A 23636-nucleotide genomic window follows, 5' to 3' on the forward strand; every position below is an offset into this window, starting at 1 on the left:
GAAATGGCCCCACCTAAGAGGGGTCTCACCTGGGGGGGTCACCTTTAAGGGTCTCATCAGAAAGGAGCCTCGTGTAAAAGGGGCCTCAGCTCAAAGGGCCTCACCTAAAGGGGACTCACCTGGCAGGGACCTGGGCTGGAAGTGTTCTCAGGTAAGAGGGTCTCACCTGAGAGGGGCCTCACCTGGGGGGGCCTCCGCTTACAAGGGCCCCAGCTGAGAGCAGCCCACCTGAGAGTGGCCTCAGCTGACAGGGCCTTTCCTGCGAGGGTCCGAGGGGTCCCTGGCATCGCAGTCATCCGCGTGGCCGTGGCAGACGCAGCGGCCACCGACGCCGACGTCCCTGATGCCGCAATAACACCGCCCTGCCGGCCCGAGCGCCAGGCCCAGACCCGCCCCCAGTCCCAGGGCCTCGGGCCAGGCTGCCCCCAGAGCCGGCTCCTCCCCGTCCGCCAGGGCTGCCCCGCACGCCAGACAGGGTGGGCTCACCCGGGCGTGACCGTGGGGTCCCGCAGCGCCCTGCCCGTGAGGTGACCCCGCAGCGTGTTGGTGCGCAGGAAACGCAGGCGGACGTTGGTGGCTTTGGTGAAGCTGCGCAGCAGCCGCGGGTGGGAGCAGTTCATGGCCCCGGGGCGCCCGTCCCCAGGGACAGCACGGTCCGCAGACGGCGTGGGCGCTGAGGCCAGGTGTGGCCGCCAGCACGCTGTCCCCGGCCCACCTCGCCGTCCCCAGGGACACCACGGTCTGCAGACGGCGTGGGCGCTGAGGCCAGGTGTGGCCGCCAGCACGCTGTCCCCGGCCCACCTCGCCGTCCCCAGGGACACCACGGTCTGCAGACGGCGTGGAATGTGAGGCCAGGGTGACCGCCAGGAGCAGACCGGCAGAACGGCCACCACGCTGTCCCCGGCCCACCTCGCCGTTCTCCGAGGCGCGAGCGCGAGTGCTCAGTGGGGCAGATGGCGTCGTCATCCCGCGTGTTGCGCTCCAGCGTCCGCGGCCCAGATCGCTCCAGGCAGTCCCTCTTGGAGGCCGCAGGAAAGGGAGGACAGGGACGGCTGAGGCCACCAGAAAAGCCCGCAGGCCCAGAGGCGGGGCCCCTGGGCCCCCTGACCCTGACCACCTGGAAGGCTGCCTCTGGGACGGGTCACCTGAGCCCGAGCCCGGCCACCTCATCTTGAGGTGGGAAAGCTGCGCCCTCCACGGGTCACCCAGCCAAGGCTCCACCCGCCAGCAGGACTTGGGGCAGAGGTCACTGAACCCTGCTGAGGGAGGCGCTCCCGCCCCGCCGGCCACGCTGGACGTGCACCGTGAGTGCCAGGACCCGGCTCTCCTGACAGGCATGTGAGCTGGTAGGAAGCGAGCTGGGAGCCCCCAGGGCCCTGTGTCACCACCACAGGGAGCTGTCAAACATGAAGCCAGCCCAGAGGGAGCCAGGAGATGGCACCGAGGTTCCTGCCACCACCAGCCCCTGGGCCCAGCTGTGCCGGAAGTCAGGGGTGACCTGATGAATTCCCCTTTGGCTCCCGGTCCTCAGACAGACGATCCTGACACGCACAGAGGTTGGGCATGAGGACCGGGCTGGTGACCGAGACCTCAAGAAGCCATGGTCACAGCAGCCCCGCTGGGGACACCTCCCAGGCCCCACAGCTCCCGAGACTCACAGGCGAAGAACTGCCACAGCTGGTAGGTGTGGCTGAAGTCCCTGGACTGCTCCAGCACCCAGAGGTCTGGCGGGGGGGGGGGAGTTGGCAAACTTGATGAGCACATAGGCCACGTGGAAAACCTGTGGGGACCCAGGGTGTCAGGGTGCCCCTGCCCATTGGGAGGGCCACAGCAGGTGACGCAAGACAAAGGTGCCCCACAGGGGCATCTGTGGGTTTGCTTGCCAGGGGCAGAAGGACGCAGGGGACGGGCCTGCACTGGGGACAGAGATGAAGACAGTTACCAGCCGTCTCAGAAACCCCCTCCTGAGCCTGGGGTGCCTTGGCCGGAAGCTCGGGGTCACACTGATCCTTCAGGCTCTGTGGCTGCAGACAGGGCTCACGGGGGGAGGTCCCAGGCAGCGGGCCTGACCAAGGTGGAGACAGGAGCACATTCCAGTGTCCCCACAGCATGATGTCCAGCCAGGACAGGTGGCCAGACAGTGCCCCCACCACCAAGCAAGTCCAGCCCCCAGAACATCTGACAGTCAGTGCTGTCCCAGGACGGGCTCTGTCCTGTCACCCACTGACTGGCCCCCAGCCACTGAGTCCCGGGCCAGGTGGCATGGAGCGAGCTGGGACCCAGTGCTGCCATCAGAGCCCTGGGGGGAGACAGACTGGCAAATGGGCCCTTCTAGTGCTGAGCCAAGCTGGGAGGCCCCACTAGCCCAGGACTGGGGCTTCGGCTTCCTGTGGTCCTGGGCTTGTAGGGCAGCCCTGGCCCAGGGCAAAGGGAAGCTGTTCCTCCAGGGGCACCTGGAATCCCCAGGCCCTACCCAGAGGGCCTGCACCGCCTCTCCTGCTTTCTCCCCAAGGCCCTGCCTGATCCCAGGGAGTTGCCCGTAGCCTCATTTCTCATTGTTCTGGCCGGAGGACCACATCTTGGGCTGTCCCATGTGCCTGTGCCCCTGGGGCTTAGTAAGGCCCTTCCTCAGCACAGCCTTCACAGGGCACTTTGGACACTGCCTCCAACTGGACATCTGCACCCACCCATGATGGCCCTGCTGACCCCATGCCTGCACCCGGGGTGCACACGTGCCCATCAGCCCAACAGCGTATGCTGGGCCCAGCTCCTCAGGTCACCCAGGGCTGTTGGGACGAGCCCCTGAAGCAGCAGAGGCTCTTGGGGGCTGAGGGTCCTTCTGGGCTGGGGGCTGGAGGTGGGCTCATGCTGCCACAGGTGACCCCCAAAGCCCCCAGGGACTTAGCACTGGGCAGCTCCACCCCCACCCTCCACAGGAGTGGCTCCCTGCGGGTGGGGGCCATAGCCCCCCAGCAGAGGTCTCTGGCCCCTAAAAACTGCCAACAGCGACAGGCTGACCGTGGAGTGGGCGGGGGGGGGCACAGAGATCCTCCCAGGAGGGGGTGAGTGCCCGGGTGGGACCCCACCGTCACACCCCCGGTGTGCATGTCCCATGCAGATGTCCCCACGTCCCATCCACCTGGGGGGCAGCCAGTCTCTAGGCTCAGCCCCCACATGACAATGGGGAGGGGGTGTAGTTTCCAGGGAGGGTGACAGGCCCCCCCACACACACTGCAGTGCAGGAAACAAAGGGGAAAAGGCCCCGGGGGCCTGCCGGGAGGTCCCTCCATCTGCCCCCCATCTGCACGAGAACCCAGCTCCCAACAGGAGTGGGGGGCTCCCGACACAGGGCAGTCTCAGCTGGCGCGGACCCCTGATCACAGGTGGGCTCTGAGCTGCCCGCCAGGCCTCTGAGGGTGACTTCAGACCCCAGGGTCCCCTGGCACCTACTGCTCCAGGGGAAAACAAGACATAATATCTCCTTTCTTTCTTCCATGTAGTTTTCATCACTTCCAATGCCCAGAAGATTCCAGAGAAGCCAACTAGGCTGTGTGGGCCGAGAAATAGGATTCTGGACTAAGTATGGCCCCGGGAAACAACGGTGGTTCTGCACAGAATGTTTTAGGGCGTCCACTTGGCCAGGAGGGGTCCATTCGGTCAGCAGGTGGGGGAGGGGGACTTAAGATTTTAGTTTAGTTGACAGAGACACCAACAGTAAAATCACAGCTGTGTGGCCAGAGACTGTACCTGCCCCTCACGGAGCAAATTTTGGCGGCCCTAATGTAATCCTCTCCCTTAACTGACTCTTGGACCTTTGGAGTTTCCCAGAAAAGAAGGATTTTTTGCAACACAAAGGATTTGGGATTCTGACCAGCCAGGGAGTTTTGACTTGCTCCGTTTCCGACCTGAACCGATTCACTCCTCCTTAGCCAACCTGGTCCCCCGCTCCAGAGAGGTCACCATGTTGATGCCGAACTTAGTGCGGACACCTGATGGGCACAACGCACCACAGCCCAGAAGTCTTGGGCTCCAGCGATCCTCCCGCCTCAGCCTCCGGGTAACTGGGACTGCAGGCGTCAGAGTTCCTGCCCTGGGGCTCGCCATCCCTCCACCTCCGTCAACCCAGGGCTCGCCGTCCCCCACCCCCACCTGCCCCGGGACTCGCCACCGCCACCCCCACCCCCACCCCCACCTGCCGGGACTCGCCACCCCCACCCCCACCCCCACCTGCCCCAGGGCTCACCGTCCTCCACCCCTACCTGCGCGGGACTCACCGACCCCCCCCACACACCTGCCGGGGCTCGCCATCGCCCCACCTCCATCGCCCCGGGACTCGCCACCCCCACCCCCACCTGCCGGGACTCGCCGACCCCCACCCCCACCTGCCCCGGGACTCGCCACCCCCACCCCCACCTGCCCCGGGACTCGCCACCCCCACCCCCACCTGCCCCGGGACTCGCCACCCCCACCCCCACCTGCCGGGACTCGCCGACTCCCACCCCCACCTGCCCCGGGACTCGCCACCCTCACCCCCACCTGCCCCGGGACTCGCCACCCCCACCCCCACCTGCCCCGGGACTCGCCGACCCCCACCCCCACCTGCCCCGGGACTCGCCACCCTCACCCCCACCTGCCCCGGGACTCGCCACCCCCACCCCCACCTGCCCCGGGACTCGCCGACCCCCACCCCCACCTGCCCCGGGACTCGCCACCCTCACCCCCACCTGCCGCGGGACTCGCCGACCCCCCTCCCACCGCCGCGGGCTCGCGGCCCCTCCCTGAGAGCCCCCCTCCCCGAGAGCCCGAGAGCTCCCCTAGCCGGAGACGGATTTGAGCAGCTGCTTTTCTCCAGGTCTCTCCTGTTAAAAATTCCTTCCCTCCTTGGCAACCCTCGTCTCAATCACTGGATCTTTGTGCGAGAAGCACCTGGATCTAGACGCAAACCCCCCGCAGTCTGGACAACAGGAAGACTCTTCCAGAAGGTGCCACTGCCACCAAGACCGCCGAGAAACCGCAGAGCCTGCACAAGTCCCAGGGTCGGGACTGTGCACCCCGCGGGTGACGGAAACAGCCGACAGTTGGCGACAAAGGCCGGGGGACCACGGGAAGGGCCGAAGAGGTTTGGCGCAGAGAGCCGAAAGGCCTCAGCGAGGACCGAGTCGTGACGGAGAGGGCCGAGGATGGACGGAAACCGCCGAGGGACGAGGGAGAGCCGGACGGCGGACGTGCGGCGGGCGCTGCAGCCCAGGGTCGAGGATGCACGGAAAGAACGGAGGGAGGAAAGGAGAGTGGCCGGGCGACAGCAGTGATGAGGGCGGGGCCGGGTGGCCCGGATTTGGGGGGAGCGGTAGGAAGGGAGGGGCGGCAGGGGGTCCCGGAGGGGGTGGCTGGGCGGGGCCGGAGTGCCCAGGTGTGCAGGGTTGTGGGGGGTGGCCCGCAGGGAGTGACTGGGTAGGGGCCTGGGGACCAGGTGTGCAGGGTGCGGGGAAGCTGTAGGGAGAGCTGGAGGTGGCCCGGAGGGAGTGACTGGGCAGGGGGCAGGGAGGAGCTCTAGGGAGGGCTGGAGGTGGGGGTTACGGGAGGTGGGGAAGCCATAGGGAAGGGGGTGGCCCGGAGGGAGTGACCAGGAGGCAGACAGCCCCACTCTCAGCCAGCGGGGTGCCCACAGTTTGCAAACTCCCGGCAGCTCCCTTGCCCGGGGCTCCCGCAGCTACCCAGGACTGTGTGACTTTGGGAGGGGCCTAGGGCTGCCTGCAGGTTGCTCTTCTGAATTCAAGTGAAGTTTGGGGAAGACACTTTGACAGAAAACAGATGAGGAGCCTTTTTACCTACAGTTTTTGAGGTTTTGAACAACTCACCTCCCTCCCTACAGCACATAGGGTAGATGTAGCCACATTCCCGACGAACGAGCTCAGAGGAGTGAGACTTCAGGGTGGGAGACAGCAGCCTGGACGTGTCCAGAAATGACTGAGGCGCACTGTGTGGGCAGGGAGAGCCAACCCCGGTGTCCTGCCGCCTTCCTCCTGTCTCCCACAGCTCCCGCTGGAAAAGCCTCCTGGCCCACTGCAGCAGCAGGGGCTCCGGCCATCACACACAGGCTCCACACCTGATAACAAGGAAGAGACGGGTAACGGCTGCTCCTCCCTTCCAGGTCAGCCCAGGAATTCCAGCGGCCCTCTGCTCATCACTTAGTCCGGTCCCCACCCTGGGATGTGCAGGAGCCAGGGAGAAAATGCCTTCTTAGATGCCCTGCCCAGCGAGTTCCTGATCTCTTACAGAAAATAAAGAAAGACATGCATTAAGGTAACCTAAGTGGCTGTCACAGTCGCCCACCCATTTGTACTCCTGGAAGAGTCCCCAAATGATCTGTGGTCTGTAGGCCAGCCCCCACCCCCGCCAGGAATTTAGGCAACCTGGGACATCCCACACACGAGCCCTGGTCTGTAGGCCAGTCCCCCCTCCAGGTGATTTAGGGAACTTGGGACAGCCTGGAGATGAGCCCCGGTCTGTAAACCAGTCGCCCCCAGGGATTTAGGGAACCTGGGACAGCCCACAGATGAACCCTGGTCTGCAGTCCAGTCCCCCGAGGGATTTAGGGGACCTAGGACATCCCACACAAGAGCCCTGATCTGTAGGCCAGTCGCTTGCAGGGATTTAGGGAACCTGGAACATCTCACAGATGAGCCCTGGTGTGTAGGCCAGTCCCCTCTGGGATTTAGGGAACCTGGGACGTCCCACAGTTGAGCCTTGGTCTGTAGGCCAGTCCCCCCCTGTGATTTAGGGAACCTGGGACATCCCACAGATGACGCCTGGTTTATAGGCCTGTCCTCCCCAGATATTTAGGGAATCTGGAACGTCCCACAGATGAGCCTGGTCTGTAGGCCAGTCCCATGCAGGGATTTAGGGAACCTGGGATATCCCAGAGTTAAGCCCTGGTCTGTAGGCCAGTCCCCCCAGGGATTTAGGGAACATTTCAACAAAGGAGAAATTAAAACTTTGCCCTGCCTAAAACAAATAGAACATTACTTTATTCTACCTCATGACATGAAGGCGCAAGATATTAGTTTTAACTGCACTCACGCGACATGATGGTGGCCATATATCATGGATCTGCCTGGGACAGTCCAGATTTATACCTACTGCTGTGGTGAATGATTAACATTACTATTACTCTCTTTCATCCTCAGAAGTCTACTGATCTGGTGATAAACTATATGCTTACTCTACTCAACACATATTGCTGATTTGTTTGAATAGGCTTAAATACACCATTATGTTCCTTCTAACTAAAGTAAGCTATAAAGTAAGCATATAAAGTAAGCTAGTTGAGTGAAAAGAAGGATGTCGGAGTCTCTGAAAATTATAATTTACTGAAGCCAAAAAATTAAAGATTTATACAGATGAACTTTGTAAAAATCTTACTTCAGAGAGTGTCTTTTTTAGGTTCAAAGAAATATCAACATCCTGAGCACTTTGATCATCTAGTTCAGAATCTGCTCCTGAAAAGCTAAATAGATAAACACTTCAGAAAGAATAAGATCTAATGTTTGATAGCAGACTATAGTTAACAATATATTTTATATTTCAAAATAGCTAGAAGACAGGACTTGAAATGTTCCCAACACAGAAATAATAAATATTAAATATATGAAGTGATGGATGTCCTAAATACCCTGAACTTGATTATTACACATCCCATGCATGTAACAAAATATTACATGTACCCTATAAATATGTACAAATATTACATATCAGTAAAAAAGATAATAAACACTTCATTAAAGAATCCACCAATGTTTTCAACAGGGACCAAAACAGAAAATTTAAAGTTAACTGGGCCGGGCGCGGTGGCTCACGCCTGTAATCCTAGCACTCTGGGAGGCCGAGGTGGGTGGATCGTTTGAGCTCAGGAGTTCCAGACCAGCCTGAGCAAGAGCGAGACCCCATCTCTACTAAAAATAGAAAGAAATTATATGGACAGCTAAAAATATATATAGAAAAAATTAGCCGGGCATGGTGGTGCATGCCTGTAGTCCCAGCTACTCGGGAGGCTGAGACAGGAGGATAGCTTGAGCTCAGGAGTTTGAGGTTGCTGTGAGCTAGGCTGACGCCACGGCACTCACTCTAGCCTGGGCAACAGAGTGAGACTCTGTCTCAAAAAAAAAAAAAAAAAAAAGTTAACTGGATTAAGTGATTTTAAAGATGTAATGAGTTCTAAATTAGATGAAATCAACTCACACGTGTGATTCTTCTTTCATCAGCTGTAAAGACAGAAAAGAAAAATCTGTTTAAAATGTTTTCTGTCTAAATGAAGTTTTTACTCCTAAAACACACACACATACCCGGGAAGCGAAAGCAGAGCAGGCGGATGGCGACCTTGATCCCACTGACGGGGGGGCGGCTCTCCCAGTGCTGCGCCCGCGCGTGGTTTTTCTTTCAAACTCACACGTCTACGTCTCCCAAAAAAGACAGCAGTGCCGACCCTAATTCCTCCTTAGCAGAGTTACTTTGTAAATTCCTGTTCAAAATGTAAGTTCACAAAACGAAATTATTTCAGCCTAAGTCGTCTATTGAACGCTAATATTAATATAGTATACGCTTAGTTCTAACTCTCTAGATCTTAAATTTTTTTCTTTTAAATGGTGAGTAAAAGAAAGTGAACCACAATTAATGTGCTTTTCTAAGGGCAGCACAAACATCTCTCAATGGATAAACCAGAGAGAATGTGGTAGAATGTCATGCAAACCCCCCGACTTCATTCTTACTTGGACTTTATATAAAGTTCAAACATATTACTTTTTCTAGGAAAAGTCCATTACCCCTAGGCCAGCTAAGAAGCCCAGTTACAATCTACCCCTCATTCTGCCCTTCACAAATGAAAATTAAGAAAAATTTCCAGAATAAACTTAAAGGTAGTGACACATTTCTTAAAAAATGCAGATTTAAAATCAATAAACACCTATTTAATCCCTCCCCATTTTCCATTACAAGTTTGTAAATATCACAACAATGACGATGACACGTCTGACAGTGAACATTTAAAAGGTGCAGCTCTGCTTTCGTGGCTCTCTGCATTACTTTCTGACAGCACACTGATGGCAAATTCTCCATCTCTTTAAAAAGTTGAAATTCCCTTTAAAATAAAAAAAAGGATTAGGTTAAGATTCCAAACATTTTTCTATAGCAATGACAGGCCTCTAGAAACATTTTAAATTTCTTGCGTTTCTCTGTCAAGTTTAAATGGATTCTACTCAGGATAGAGAGGCTGTGGGAACACATAACAGCTTCAGAAAACAAGGACATCAAGAATTATGACTAAATATATTCTTTCTAGAAGTCAAGGAAGTAAACAATTCTCAAATTCATACTTTCTTTTACCAAAAAAGGATTCTAATCTAAGGTAATAACTTTATCCATCATCAATGTATTTTTCAACCTACATCAAACTTTGGCCAAGATTTTTTTAAGTTGTAAGCACTTTGCATGGAAATTGTTCTTAAACATATTATCTTTTTAACAGAAAATAATTTACATTTTCCTTAACATAAGCAAATATTTTGCTGTTTTATTACAACATATCCATTGAAAAGCCCCAAGTCACTACATCTTTTTGAGTATTAATGTTATTGGAAGTCTTCCCTTCTTTCCAATTGCCACTTTCAGCTGTTCTCAATACTTCTGCTTCTGGAGTTGAGATGCCAGAATAAACTCATCAGAAGAAAGAATGATGGAAGGAAAACGTAAATGACCTCAGAACATTATAACTAATTTGGCTTCTTAGACACCTCCCTGTTTCTCTACCTTCCCACTTCCTCATTCTTCGTTGTGCTCCGAATTATAAGGGTATCTTAATAAATGCAAAGCAAATTATATAATAAATTAAAATCAAGATTAAAATGCACCAGTGAAAGTAGCTACTTCTTCAAATTTATGACATTTTCAAAAAACATTTTTTGCTTTTGTCTATAGGGGAATAAAATGAAAGAAAATGGAAAATTAAATCAGTATGAGTTTGGGTTGAACAGGTAAGATGCCAGGAGATTCTGATGAAACCGAGACTGAAATCTCAATAAATGAAGAGCTTTAATATTCTATATTATTTTATGTATTTGTTTGAAGGCAAATGGCTAAAACAGATGATGTCTTAAGGTCCCTTTTAGCTATAATTCTGTATGGTTACATATGCTACACAGAAAACAAATACTATTTCAATTTTCCCCGACAGGTATCTGCAAGCTCGTACATCTGACGTGCCTCTCAGGATGTTTCTTTAAGTCTGTGATATCAGATGTTTTTCTTAATTCCAGGGAATCCTGAAAACATGATTTTAAATTAAATTATAAATATATGATAAATAACACATGGTCTATCTGGAGTTCCAAACTAGTATTAATAAAATGTAAAATTCAACTTCTAATGCACTTTGTGGCAATAGCAGCCATGAGAGGATAGAGCTGGTAACAATCTATATACCCTTTTCCCTCTTCTAGCATTTTCTCACAAAAGCCTCAATATAATCAATGAACCAAAAACATTTGCTAGCGTGTACTGTCTCTTTATAAAGTCAAATAAAATTTTGTTATTAATCATATTGATTTTACCTTATTTAGAAAATTTCCATTAGGTTTTAAACTGTCAACTGAGGGAGATTTTCCTGATCCTTCTATCACAGCCGCCTGAGTATCTACACAATCTTGACCCTATGACCACTCTGTATTACAAGCCACACTTCTTTGTTGCTCAGGAAAACAAATTTTTAAAAAGACTCAGAAACAGGTGAACACAGAATCAACCACAGAGAGAACTGAAAAGGCTAAAGATATATCCTGTAAAAAGTCCTATCAAACTTTCTTTGAACAAAGAGAAATCGTGACAGGCAACCTTAAAAGCTAAACTGGGCAGGGTGGCATGTGCCTGTAGTCCCAGCTACCAGGGAGGCTGAGGTGGGAAGATCACTTGAGCCCAGGAGTTCGAAACTGCCACAAAAACAAAAACCCTAAAACAATAAATAAATAAAGCATTGAAGGGAGAAAGAAATACCAATTTACATGGGTACATATTTATATGTGTAAGGAGAAGAGGTTTTCACTTTTTCTTATTTATTTATTTGAGACAGGGTCTCACTCTGTTGCCTCGGCTAGAATGCAGTGGCGTCATCATAGCTCATTGTAACCTCAAACTCCTCGACTCAAGCAATCCTCCTGGCTCAGCCTCCCAAGTAGCTAGGACTACAGGCACACATCACCACACCTAGCTAATTTTTTGCAGAGATGGGTCTCGCTTTGTTGCCCAGGCTGGTCTCGAATCTCTTGGTCTCAAGTGATCCTCCCACCTTGGCCTTCCAAAGTGCTGGAATTACAGGCATGAGCCACTGTGCCCAGCAAGGTTTGCACTTTAAACAAGGTAGTCAAGGAACACTTCTCTGATAAGGTCAGACTTGAACAAACTGAAGGAGAAAGAGAGTCACGTGGCTCTCTAACCAGTCAGGAGGCTAGTGTAATAACCTAGGCAAGAGACAGTGATGGCCAGGACCACAGCGACTGCAGCAGAGGAGGTAGGAACTGATTAGATTCTGGATCTATTGAGGTTAGAACTTACAGGATTTGTTTCTGTTGGTATAGATATGAATTCCGAGAAACACATTAATACTGAGATACATATTAGACATTCAAATGGAGAGACAGAGGTCTGAAAATCAGTGAAGTTAACAAGAGCTGCACTGTCCGGTAGCCACATGTGGCTATTAAGCACTTGAAATGTGGCTAATCTGAATTGAGATGTGCTGTAAATGTAAAACACACACCAGATTTCAAAGACTTAATATGACAAAAAATATAAAATCTCATTTTTATTTCATTACATGTTGAAATAATATTTGATATACTGGATTAAACAGAACATATTAAAATTAATTCTACCCATATCTTTTAACCTTTTTTGATGTGGGTACTAGAAAATATAAAGTCATATATATTGCTTATATTATATTTCCACTAGATAACACTGACCTAGTTAGTGATGTAAATTTGGGATTCATTAGAATGGAGATTTAAATCTATGAATTGAATATAATTGCCTCCTGACTGCAGAAAGACAGAAGAGACTCGAGGATTAAGCACTGAGGCACTCCAAAGTCGGAAAAGGTTGAAGGGATGAAAAGGAACTAACAAAGGAGACTGAGAAGGAAGAATACGTGTAGCAGGGAAAACCAGTAGATGCAGACATGGAACAGTGGAGGACAACAGGAGAGGGTGTGCAAAGGAGGCGGGGATGGTGATTGCGGGGCAAGATGAAGACTGGAACTCGTCACGGATTTTGGCAGCACAGGAGTCATTTATAACCCACAGAAACTGACTTGGTCAAATGATGGGGATGAACGCCTGTTGGGAGGAGATTCACAAGAACTGGAGACAGTGCACACAACCCATTCAAATTTTTTTGCTGTAAAGGGAAACAAAGAAATAAGGAGGTGTGAAAGGGAGTTCAAGAACAATTTAAAAATTTCTTTGAAACAATTAGAACCAAGAATAAAATTAAACAAAATGCTAAACTAAGGAAAATTATTTCAAACAAGGAGGTAATAGACTTAATGCATAAAGTGTTCCTGCAAACTAGTAATATGCCAAAAATATATAAAAGCTGTGTTTGGACAACTTCTAAGACTCGTAAGCTCAAATATATTTTTAAAAGATGTATAAACACATTACTATCAAAAATCAAAATTAAAATGGATGGATTTTTACTTATCAAATTGGCAAAGACTGATCTTATGTTGTATTATTAAGGGTGATGAAATGGACATTCATACATCATGAGAATTTAAATTTTCCCAACCCTTTTAAGTATAATGGAATACCTATCATGCAGCTTATATAAACAAAAGAGATAGATCTTTATTTACTGACATGGAACATGTTTATAAAATACTGAGGATTTTTAGAAGTAATTTCCTTCATGGGACTTCAGTTAAACCGGTGTTAGATCTTTTCAATATCCATCACATCTCTTTGCTTCTGTATTTTTCCATCCTTTTGTCTCCCCCATGCTTCAGTCTGGACAGTTTCTTATAACCTACCTTCCATTTCACAAATTCTTTCTACAGTTCTAACTAATTCTGATGTGGAATCCATCTATTAAGTTGCTAAGTTTGTTTACCTGAATTTTTCCATTCTAGAATTTTACCCAGTTTTTTCCAAGTCTGTTATGCCATTTTTAATGTTGTCTAGTTTGTGGTAAATTTTTTTTTTTTTTTTTTTTTTTTTTTTTTTTGAGACAGAGTCTCACTTTGTTGCCCAGGCTAGAGTGAGTGCCGTGGCGTCAGCTTAGCTCACAGCAACCTCAGACTCCTGGGCTTAAGCGATCCCACTGCCTCAGCCTCCCGAGTAGCTGGGACTACAGGCATGTGCCACTATGCCCGGCTAATTTTTCTATATATATTTTTAGTTGTCCATATAATTTCTTTCTATTTTTAGTAGAGACGGGGTCTCGCTCTTGCTCAGGCTGGTCTCGAACTCCTGACCTTGAGCGATCCACCCGCCTCGGCCTCCCAGAGTGCTAGGATTACAGGCGTGAGCCACCGCGCCCGGCCTAGTTTGTGGTAAATTTTTTAACGTTAGCTGTTCTCTCCTAAAAGATAGTAAATATAGTTGTTTTACAGCCTGTATTTCATAATTCCAGTAAGTGGAATCCCTGTGGATCTGTTTGTATTGTCTATTGTTTTCTGGCTCATGATGTCGTTTTGGGTTCCTGGTTACGTTTTGATTAAGTGCTAGACACTGTATTTGATAAGTTGTGCACATAAATAATTTGAACCCAAGGATGATGTCACTTTTCCTCAGAGAGAAATTTTGTTTGCTACTGCCAGGTGGCACAGGGAACTAGTTATGTAGAATCCCTTTATTCTGACCAAAATTTGAGATTTCTCTAGGCTACTCAGATAACTAGAGTCTGAGGAAGGGCTGGTTTACTTTAATTCTAGGGCACAGCCCTTTGGAATCCCATCCTCATAAGCACATTGGAAGGGGTACCTTACCTGGCTCCCACCTTTGACAGACCAAGGACTCTGATTTTTGTCCTTTTATTGTCAGAAGGCTGTCAAAAGCATAGCCTACTCTCTGTTAGGCTATGCTTTTCAAGGCAAAATTGTTCCTAATGCTAGGCTTACTTCTCGGGGTTCCCATTCTTTCCCAGGTTGTGGCCTGGCAATTTCTCCTTATCTGGCCAGTTCTTAGATGCTTTTAGGAAGATTTTAAAAATATTTTTTCTAGGTTTTTTAATTGTCTTCAATGGGTAGGAGGTCTAATGACTTAACTTGCCATTATCCTTACTTTTGAAAATTTAAATACAGTTCCTATGTGACACAAGTAAAATCTCTTGATTTAAAGATTAACTATTTAAATGATCTGTTTTTAGAATATTAAGTTCACTTATAAACAGAAATGGGCATTTTAGAGAATTTATGAAAATGATTTAACAACCTTACAAAATTGAGAAATATTAAAAAGTAGACATTACGGCAGCAACGGTGGGACTCAAAACATTTTGTTTGCTCCTCATAGTCCCCGCCACACTTTCAAAACTCCTTGCCGGGTGACTACTTCTGGGCAGAGCGCTCTGAGCAGAAGAAATGTACATTATTTTAAGGTTAAAGCATAGAATACCTTCATGGAGTTTTACCTACAAATACACACATTAGTATCTGTCAAGGATCAAGGGGGTCTCCCTGCAGATTTCTGGAGCTCTTTTTCTACATAATTCCCTTCTCTCAGGAACACCGCCCTACAATTTCTAACTGCCTTATCTTCTATGAACTCCAATCTCTGCCTTACTCAGGGAGACCTCTGCTTTGCTCGAAGTCTGTCCTTGCTCCACGGTCTGCAGGGTGCTTCCCAGCAGGAAGCCACACTGCCACAGGGCTAACGGTGGATGTTTCCTTTCTCTCAGAGATCACGGTCCTATACTGCCTGTTGTCTGGTGTGTTGCTCTATCATGGACAGAAGCCTCACTATGCTTGAGAGTATGTGCTCTAACTACAGTATAATTAAGAATAAAAAAGATAATAACTTCCCTAATATTTGGAAATTAAGCAACACACTTATAGATAATCCATGGGTGAAAGAATTATCACAATGAAAGAAATTATTTTGAACTAAATGATTATGAAAATACTATATATCAAAATTTGTAGACTGCAGCTAAAACAGTGCTTAGAGGGTTTATAGCTTTAAATGCTTATATTAGAAAAGAAGAAAGGTTTAAAAATCAATGATCTTAGGTTCTATCTTAAGAAACTAGAAAAAGCAGAAAAATTAAGCCCAGAAAAGTAGGATGGGAATAGAAAAAGGAGAAGTACACAAAAGTATATGAATAGATGAAAATAAACAAAACCAAAAGTTGTTTCTTTAAAACGATTAATAAAATTTATAAACACTTCACAAAACTTATCTAAGAAAAAGAGAAAACACAAATTATGAATGTCATGAACAATAAAGGGAACATTACTACAGAACATATAGACATTAAAATAAGGGGTATAATAAACAACTTCATCTGATAAATTCTATAACTCAGATGGACATAAGTTCATTGAAAACCACAACCTTCCAAAATGGATACAAGAAGAAATAAATCATATGAACAGTCCTGTCTCTTAAGGAAATTAAATCTGTAATTAAAAATTTCCCCCTCAAGGAAAATGGCAGGCATAGATGGTTTCATTGAATTCCATCTACCAATTAATGTAGAAATAAAGCAGGAATTCAATCTTAACTAACTCCATTAGTGAAGTGAGGAAGAGGGAAGACTTCTCAGTATGTTTGTTTCACAGGGTCAGCATAATGTTAATACCAAAACCTGAAAAGAACACTCAAAAAAAAAAAAAAAAAAAAAAGCAATACCTTTTATACACAGACTATAATATGCTAATTTTTTTACAAAGCAAAAAAAGGCTAGTACGTCCAGATCAAGTGGAGTTTACCCCAGGAAGATGAGGGCAGTCCAAAATTTGTAAATCAATTGATGTTATTCACGACAGTAAAAGAATAATGGAGAAAAAAATCACATGATCATTTCAACAGATGGAGAAAAAGAATTTTGATAACATTTGTTAAAACTCAAAACCAATTCATGACAAAAAGCTCTCAGCAAATCATGAATAGTAGGAAGCTTCCTCAATCTAATGATGGCTATCTACAAGAAAAACCCCCAAACCTATAGCCAACATCACACTGGGTACTGAAATACTGAATAATTTCTGTCAAAAACAATAAATTTGTTCTCTTACCCCTTATATTTATTATATCAGAGGTCCTGGCCAGTGCAACAATGGAAAAGAGGTAAAACTGCCTTTATTCACAGGTCACATTATAATGTACAGAGAAAAATCGGAGACATACAAAGAAACTATTGGAACGAATAAGTCAATTTAGTAAGGATGAAGGATAAAAAGGTCAATATACAAAAAAATCAACTATATTTCTACATTCTAGCAACAATTGTAAAAGGAAAATGTAAAATAATACCTACCATTTATAAAAACATAAAATATTTGGTGATTAAAGGTAATAAAATATGTGCAAGACTTCTATATTAAAAATTATAAAACATTGTTGAAATTAAGGAGGAACTAAAATAAATGAAGAGCTATACCATGTTCACAGACCAAGAGACTTAACGTTGCTGAGATCTGTTCTCCGCAAATGGAGCTGTAGATTCAACACAGTTAGAATCAAAATTGCAGAAGAATTTTTTTAGAAGTTGACAAATTTATTGCAAGTTAATACGGAAATGCAATGAACCTACAATAATGAAAACAATCTAGAAGTTAGATGACATGTATTTCAAGAATTGTAAAGCTATAGCTATTGACAGTATAGTATGTCAGATTAAAAGATTAATGGAACAAATTATGAGTCCAGAAAGAGAGCAACATATGTATGGTCACTTTGTCTTTGAGACGGTCACTATTTCAAGTCAATGTGGAAAAGAAAGCATAAGGTATATTCAATAAATGGTACTCGTACACCTAGATTTTACAATGTAGTTTTTTTTTTTTCTAGAGGAAAATGAATGCCTAGACCTGTATCTCATACCACACCCAATAATAAAACCAAGATGAGTCATGTTTCTAAATGTGAAAAACAAACCTATCACATTTCTGAAAACATAGGAGAATATACTTATGATTTTGGGGTGGGCAAAGATTTCTCAGCTAGAACACTAAGGCATTAATTAAAAAGTTGTTGATTTCCCGCATTCAGTGGCTCACACCTGTAATCTCAGCACTTTGGGAAGCCCAGGTGGGAGTTCAAGACTAGCCTTTGCAACAGTGAGATCCCATCTTTACAAAAAGTTAAAAAAAAAAATTAGCCAAGCATGGTTCAAGAAGTTCTAAAATCTGAGATTCCTATATGATCACGTGGACAGAGAAAATCATGCTTCTAAGGAAAACTAAAGCACACCTGCTAGTAGATTGAAGCCCTGTGCACTGTGTTCGAGTCCTTGTTATCTACCTGTGGCCTGGAATGGATCCTAAATCCCCTGATTTCCTCCAATATTTGGCTACAATTAAATCCTGCTAAAGTCCCCGGGACCTCTCCCAGCAGCAAAGCAGGGATACTCCAGGGCCATTCATGGAACACGACCCCTATCCAGATTAACCAACTAAGAGATTTAAATATTAAGATTGGAGAGGAGTTAGATATTAAGATTGGAGATGTGGGTGACACTGGGGCTACGCTGTCTATCCTTAGCCCTGGCACACTGTCTCTGTGCCCTCCCTCGGGTTCTGAGTTCATCTAGATGGTTGGAGTGGCCAACAAATCTATGACAGTTCCTAAATCTCTACCTATCCTCCAACTAGGACCCCTCGTGACAGCCCTGGCCTTTTGCTTGTCCCGTCAGCCCCCATACATCTCCTGGATAGGGACTTCTTAAAAACCTACCAGGCCCATACCTCCTTCTCCCAACTAGGGGAAATAATGCTTGAGTTATTTTCACCAGGAGACTTTGCCACTCAATGGCTTTTACCCAAATTCCCATCCAGTCAGTTAGCCTCGCCACCACTACCCACCCTGCTCCATAAGAGCTAAGTGGGAGTCTGGGCACAATCCAACACCGAGGAAAACCCTCAGGTTGTGAAGATGACAGTTGTGTACACTCCCGAGGACGCGATTCACCCCAGGAGTCGACCCCAGTGAAGGAGCGAGATGGGGAAGGTTTCTGCGGTCCCGCGTTGGACGAGGTTCTGCTTGGGATGACCGTGTGGTCAGAAACCTTTCCCATGCCGTGAACAGAGCTGCTGCAGCCACCAGGGCACAGCGGCGGTCCCCAGACGCCCTCGCGGGTCGTCGCAGCCCAGCCGCTGCCTGCGGTAGACCAGCCCCGCCGCCAGGTGGCGTCGCTGCCGCTGCCCACACTCCCGCCGCACCTGGGTCACGTGACAAACCTAAGCTCTTGTGGCGGCGACGCTCTGACAGACGCGTCTTCAGAAAGTCTCCCGTCTCCGCCCAACGGACTGGACTCAATTTCCCGTTCTCAGCTGTTTCCAGATCCCGTCCGTGCCCCACCCCTCGGGCCCTAATGAGCCTCCTCGCATCCGGGCTGGGCTCGGCGTCCTCCCCACCCTGCGTCAGCCGTTCTCACAGGCGTCCGCGGGAGGCCCCGGACCGCGCCGGGGGACTCTCCGCAGCCGGACCCGCAGCCGACACGACCCAGAACCGATCCGTATTTCACAGGCGCTTGGGCGTTTCCCAGGCACAGGGCTCGTGGCGCTGGCCGGGCCCTGCGCTGCCGCTGGGGGCCCGCGTGGAATAGGGGGACCGGGCTGGCTGCAGCCGCTGCCCCGGACGGATCCGGCTCAGAGGCAGAATGCAGACAAATGTGTACCTGAAAGCCCATCCTTCAAGACGGATCCCGAGCAGCCGCAGGGTGTGATTTTAACATGGAGCCCCGAGGCCGTTTGCTGACTGGAGGCCCCGCCCGCGCCGCGCCCCACCGCCCTGGAGTTCCCCAGAAACCTGAGCCTGGGATAAGCTTTAGCACGTCTGGAGCTCAGCTGCACTGACCAATCAGACTCAGCTGCATTGACCAATCAGACTCAGCCTCACTGACTGATCAGGACTCAGCTTCACAGACCAATCAGACTCAACCTCACCGTCCAATCAGACTCCACCGCATTGAGCAACCAGACACAGCCACGTTGACCAATCAGGACTCAGACGCATTGTCCAATCAGATTCAGCCACACTGACTCATGAGGACTCAGCCACACTGACCAATCAGAGTCAGCCACACTGACTAATTAGGACTCAGCCACACTGACCAATCAGATTCTGCCACATTGACCAATCAGGACTCAGTCCACTGACCAATCAGATTCAGTCAAATTGACCAATCAGGATTCAGCCTCAGTGACCAAACAGATGCAGCCACACTGATGAATCAGACTCTGCCAAATTGACCAATCAGGAATCAGCCAAGTTGTCCAATCAGACGCAGCCACACTGACCAATGACATTAAGCCACACTGACCAATCAGGACAGAGTCGCACTAAGCAATCAGACTCAGTGGCGTTGACCTATCAGAACTCCGCGGCACTGACCAATCAGATTCAGCCACACTGACTAATGAGGACTCAGCCACACTGACCAATCAGATTGAGCCACATTGAGCAATCAGGACTCAGCCGCACTGACGTATGAGACGCAGCCACACTTAGGAAGCAGACTCAGCCAAATTGACCAATCACAACTCAGCCAAAGTGTCCAATCAGACCCAGCTACACTGACCAATGAGGACTCAGCCGCACTGACCAATCACATTCAGCCACACTGACCAATCAGGACTCAGCTTCACTGACCAATCAGATTCCACCACATTGAGCAATCAGATTCAACCACATTAGCCAATCAGGACTCAGTCGCACTGACCAATCAGACACAGCCACACTGGTTTATCAGGGATTCAGCCACATTGACCAATCAATATTCAGCATCACTGACCAATCAGACGCAGCCACATTGACGAAGCAGACTCAGCTAAATTGACCAATCAGGATTCAGCCAGATTGTCCAATCGGACTCAGCTACACTTACCAAAGAGGAATCAGCCACACTGACCAATCAGGTCACAGCCTCAATGACCAATAAGACTCAGACCAATTGACCAATCAGACTCAGCCACGTTGACCAATCAGGACTCAGCAGTACTGACCAATCAGATTCCGCTACACTGACTGGTCAGGACTCAGCCACACTGACAAATCAGACGTAGCCACACTTTCAAAACAGACGCAGCCAAATTAACCAATCAGAATTCAGCCAAATTGCCCAATCATACTCAGCCGCACTGACTAACAAGGACTCAGTCACACTATCCAATCACATTCAGCCACACTGACCAATCAGACTCAGCTGCATTGAGCAATCAGCCTCATCCACATTGGCCAATCAGGACTCAGCAGCACTGACCAATCAGATTCAGCCACACTGACTAATCTGGACTGAGCTACACTGACCAATCAGACGCAGCCACACTTACGAAGCTGACTCAGCCAATTTGACCAATCACAACTCAGCCAAATTGTGCAATCATACTCAGCCACACTGACCAATCAGAACTCAGCAGCACTGACCAATCAGACGCAGCCACAGTGACGAAGCAGACTCATCCAAATTGACCAATCAGGACTCATCCAGCTTGTCCAATCCGACTCAGCTACACTGACGAATGAGGAATCAGCTGCACTGACCAATCACATTCAGCTACACTGACCAATCAGGACGTCGCCTCACTGACCAATAAGACTCAGCCTCATTCAGCACTCAGACTCATCCACATTGACCAATCAGGACTCAGCCGCACTGACCAATCAGATTCAGCCACACTGACCAATCAGATTAAGCCACACTCACTAGTCAGGACTGAGCCACCCGTACCAATCAGATTCAGGCACACTAATCAGACTCAGCCGCATTGAGCAATGAGACTCAGCCGCGTTGACCAATCAGGACTCAGCCGCACTGACCAATGAGATTCAACCACACTGACTAGTCAGGACGGAGCCACACTGACCAATCAGATTCCGCCACATTGACTAATCGGACTCAGCCATGTTGACCAATCAGAACTCAGCCACACTGACCAATCAGATTCAGCCGCACTGACAAATCAGATTCAACCACACTGACTAGTCAGGACTGAGCCACACTGACCAATCAGATTCAGCCACACTGACTAATCAGACTCAGCCGCATTGAGCAATCAGACTCAGCCGCGTTGGCCAATCAGGACTCAGCCGCAATGACCAGTCAGATTCAGCCACACTGACTAGTCAGGACTGAGCCACACTGACCAATCAGATTCAGCCACACTGACTAATCAGACTCAGCCGCATTGAGCAATCAGACTCAGCCACGTCGACCAATCATAACTCAGCCGCACTGACCAATCAGATTCAGCCACACTGACCAATCAAATTCAGCCACACTGACTAGTCAGAACTGAGCTACACCGACCAATCAGATTCAGCAACATTGAGCAGTCAGACACAGCCACGTTGACCAATCAGGACTCAGCCACACTGACCAATCAGATTCAGCCCCACTCACTAATCAGGACTCAGCCACACTGACCAATCAGATTCAGCCACACTCACTAATCAGGACTCAGCCACACTGACCAATCAGATTCAGCCACACTCACTAATCAGGACTCCGCCACAGTGACCAATCAGATTCAGCCACACTGACTAATCTGGACTCAGCCACACTGACCAATCAGACGCAGCCACATTGACGGAGCAGACTCAGCCAAGTTGACCAATCAGGACTACGCCAAATTGTCCAATCAGACTCAGCCGCACTGACCAACCAGGACTCAGCCTCACTGACCAATCAAACTCAGCTGCACTGGCCAATCAGGATTCAGCCTCACTGTCCAATCCGTCTCAGCTCATTGACCAATGAGGACTCAGCCACACTAACCAATCAGACTCAGCTGCATTGAACAATCAGACTCAGCTGCATTGAGCAATTAGAAGTAAGCCACAGTGACCAATCAGACTCAGCTGCATTGAGCAATTAGATATAAGCCACAGTGACCAATCAGATTCAGCTGCATTGAACAATCAGACTCATCTGTATTGACCTATCAGGACTCAGCCGCACTGACCAATCAGACCAAGCCAGTGAATCCCTCATTTGTATAATGAACCTGACTGGAGCCTGGGCGGGAACTTCCGCTGTGTGACCTGAGCCTTCCCTGTGCTCTCTGGAACGGCCACTCTATCACATGGAAGGCGGGGTCTCTGGAATGAGTCTCTTTCCTCCAGACTCCTTTTTAGAGAACTTCTGTTCCCGGCACGCGTGGGTCCCACAGACTTTCCCCCAGCTGTCCATACCTGCGGGCTCGCCCAGCCCCGCCCTGCACCCTCCCCAGACCTGCTCAGGCTGCAGCACATCCTTGCCCGGGCCCCACAGGAGCTACTGGAGCCCCGAGGGCACGGACCTCTCTCGCTCCACAGTGGGCTGCATGGTCGCGGTGCCCGGCAGAGGCTGCCCAGCTCCCGAGCATCAAAGGGCCCATCCTCTGGCCGCCTGGGACACTGGGGAGCCACCGCACCCCAGCTGAGAATCCTTGCTCAAGACCAGGGACCCTGAGTCCCCACTGCGACCGCTGCTGGTGGCCTTTTGCGATCTAGCTTGAAAGCTGCCAGCTGTGCCAGCTTCCTCTGCCACGTTGCGCCCCTGCCTGCAACCCACACAGCTCCCCACTGCCTCCTTCCGGTGTCCTTGGCTGGACTTTGGAACGTCCCAGGGGCCACTTCCCCTTGCTCCCCAACACCTCTGCTGCTTCCCGCCAGGACCCTGTTTGGCCAGGCCGGCGCTCTAGCATAGGTAGCTTCCTCTCAGAAGCTACCTATCTACCTCGTCCTTCCCAGAGGCCTGGGCATCCTGAGACTGGCAGGCGTTGGGCCAGCTCGCAGCCCCGGCACGTAGGGGGCTGTTGGCCTGCTGTGAGCCTACTGCATGTACTCAGAGCCTTCTGATGTCGAGGGTCAGCTGTCTGCCCTGCGGCCAGCCAATTCCCACTAAGTCCCCGCCTGCCAGGGTCAGAGGCCCCCACATGTGTCTCGAGCATCTCCTGAGTTTGGCTTTTGTGTCCCTGGTGGATTTTGAGGTGCTTCGCAAGGTGCTCACAAGCAGGAGCTGTTGATCACTGCCATATTGCCTCAGCCCCCCGACCCCCAGCAGCTGCCTACTCCAAACAAAATGATGGGGCACGTTGGGGAGGCCCAGGAACACAGGCAGGGCTGGGACCAGGCAGGCGAGGCGCTGAGCTGGGTGGTTCTGTGACCAAAACAGGAATCAGGTCGAGAGGCCCCTGTTCTGGCATCCAGCTGCTCGAGCCCCACGTGGCTCCAGTGAGAGGGCCCTGGCACTGCCGCTTGAGGACAGAGCCTGCCCTGGGCCAGGTCCCCGGGAGGGGCTCAGCAGGCCCGAGGCTGCGGGCAGCCAAACCCCAGGGCCAGGGTCCAGGTGTGCTGTGGGCCGGGTGGTGTCCGACGGGGCTGGTCCTGCCTTGACTCTGCGGAGGGGGAGGGTGTGAATGGTGCTGCCTCTCCAGGGAGAGGCTG

At 49.6% G+C, this 23636-nt stretch overlaps 1 pseudogene; it reads right to left on the bottom strand.

Annotated features, from left to right (window-relative positions):
• Positions 1–4900: 4900 nt before the first annotated feature.
• LOC138399132 (RNA-binding protein 44-like) overlaps positions 4901–23636 on the bottom strand; it is a 41339-nt pseudogene continuing 22603 nt past the window's right edge.

The sequence above is a fragment of the Eulemur rufifrons genome, chromosome 18 (genome assembly GCF_041146395.1).
Source record: "Eulemur rufifrons isolate Redbay chromosome 18, OSU_ERuf_1, whole genome shotgun sequence".
Lineage (NCBI taxonomy): Eukaryota > Metazoa > Chordata > Mammalia > Primates > Lemuridae > Eulemur > Eulemur rufifrons.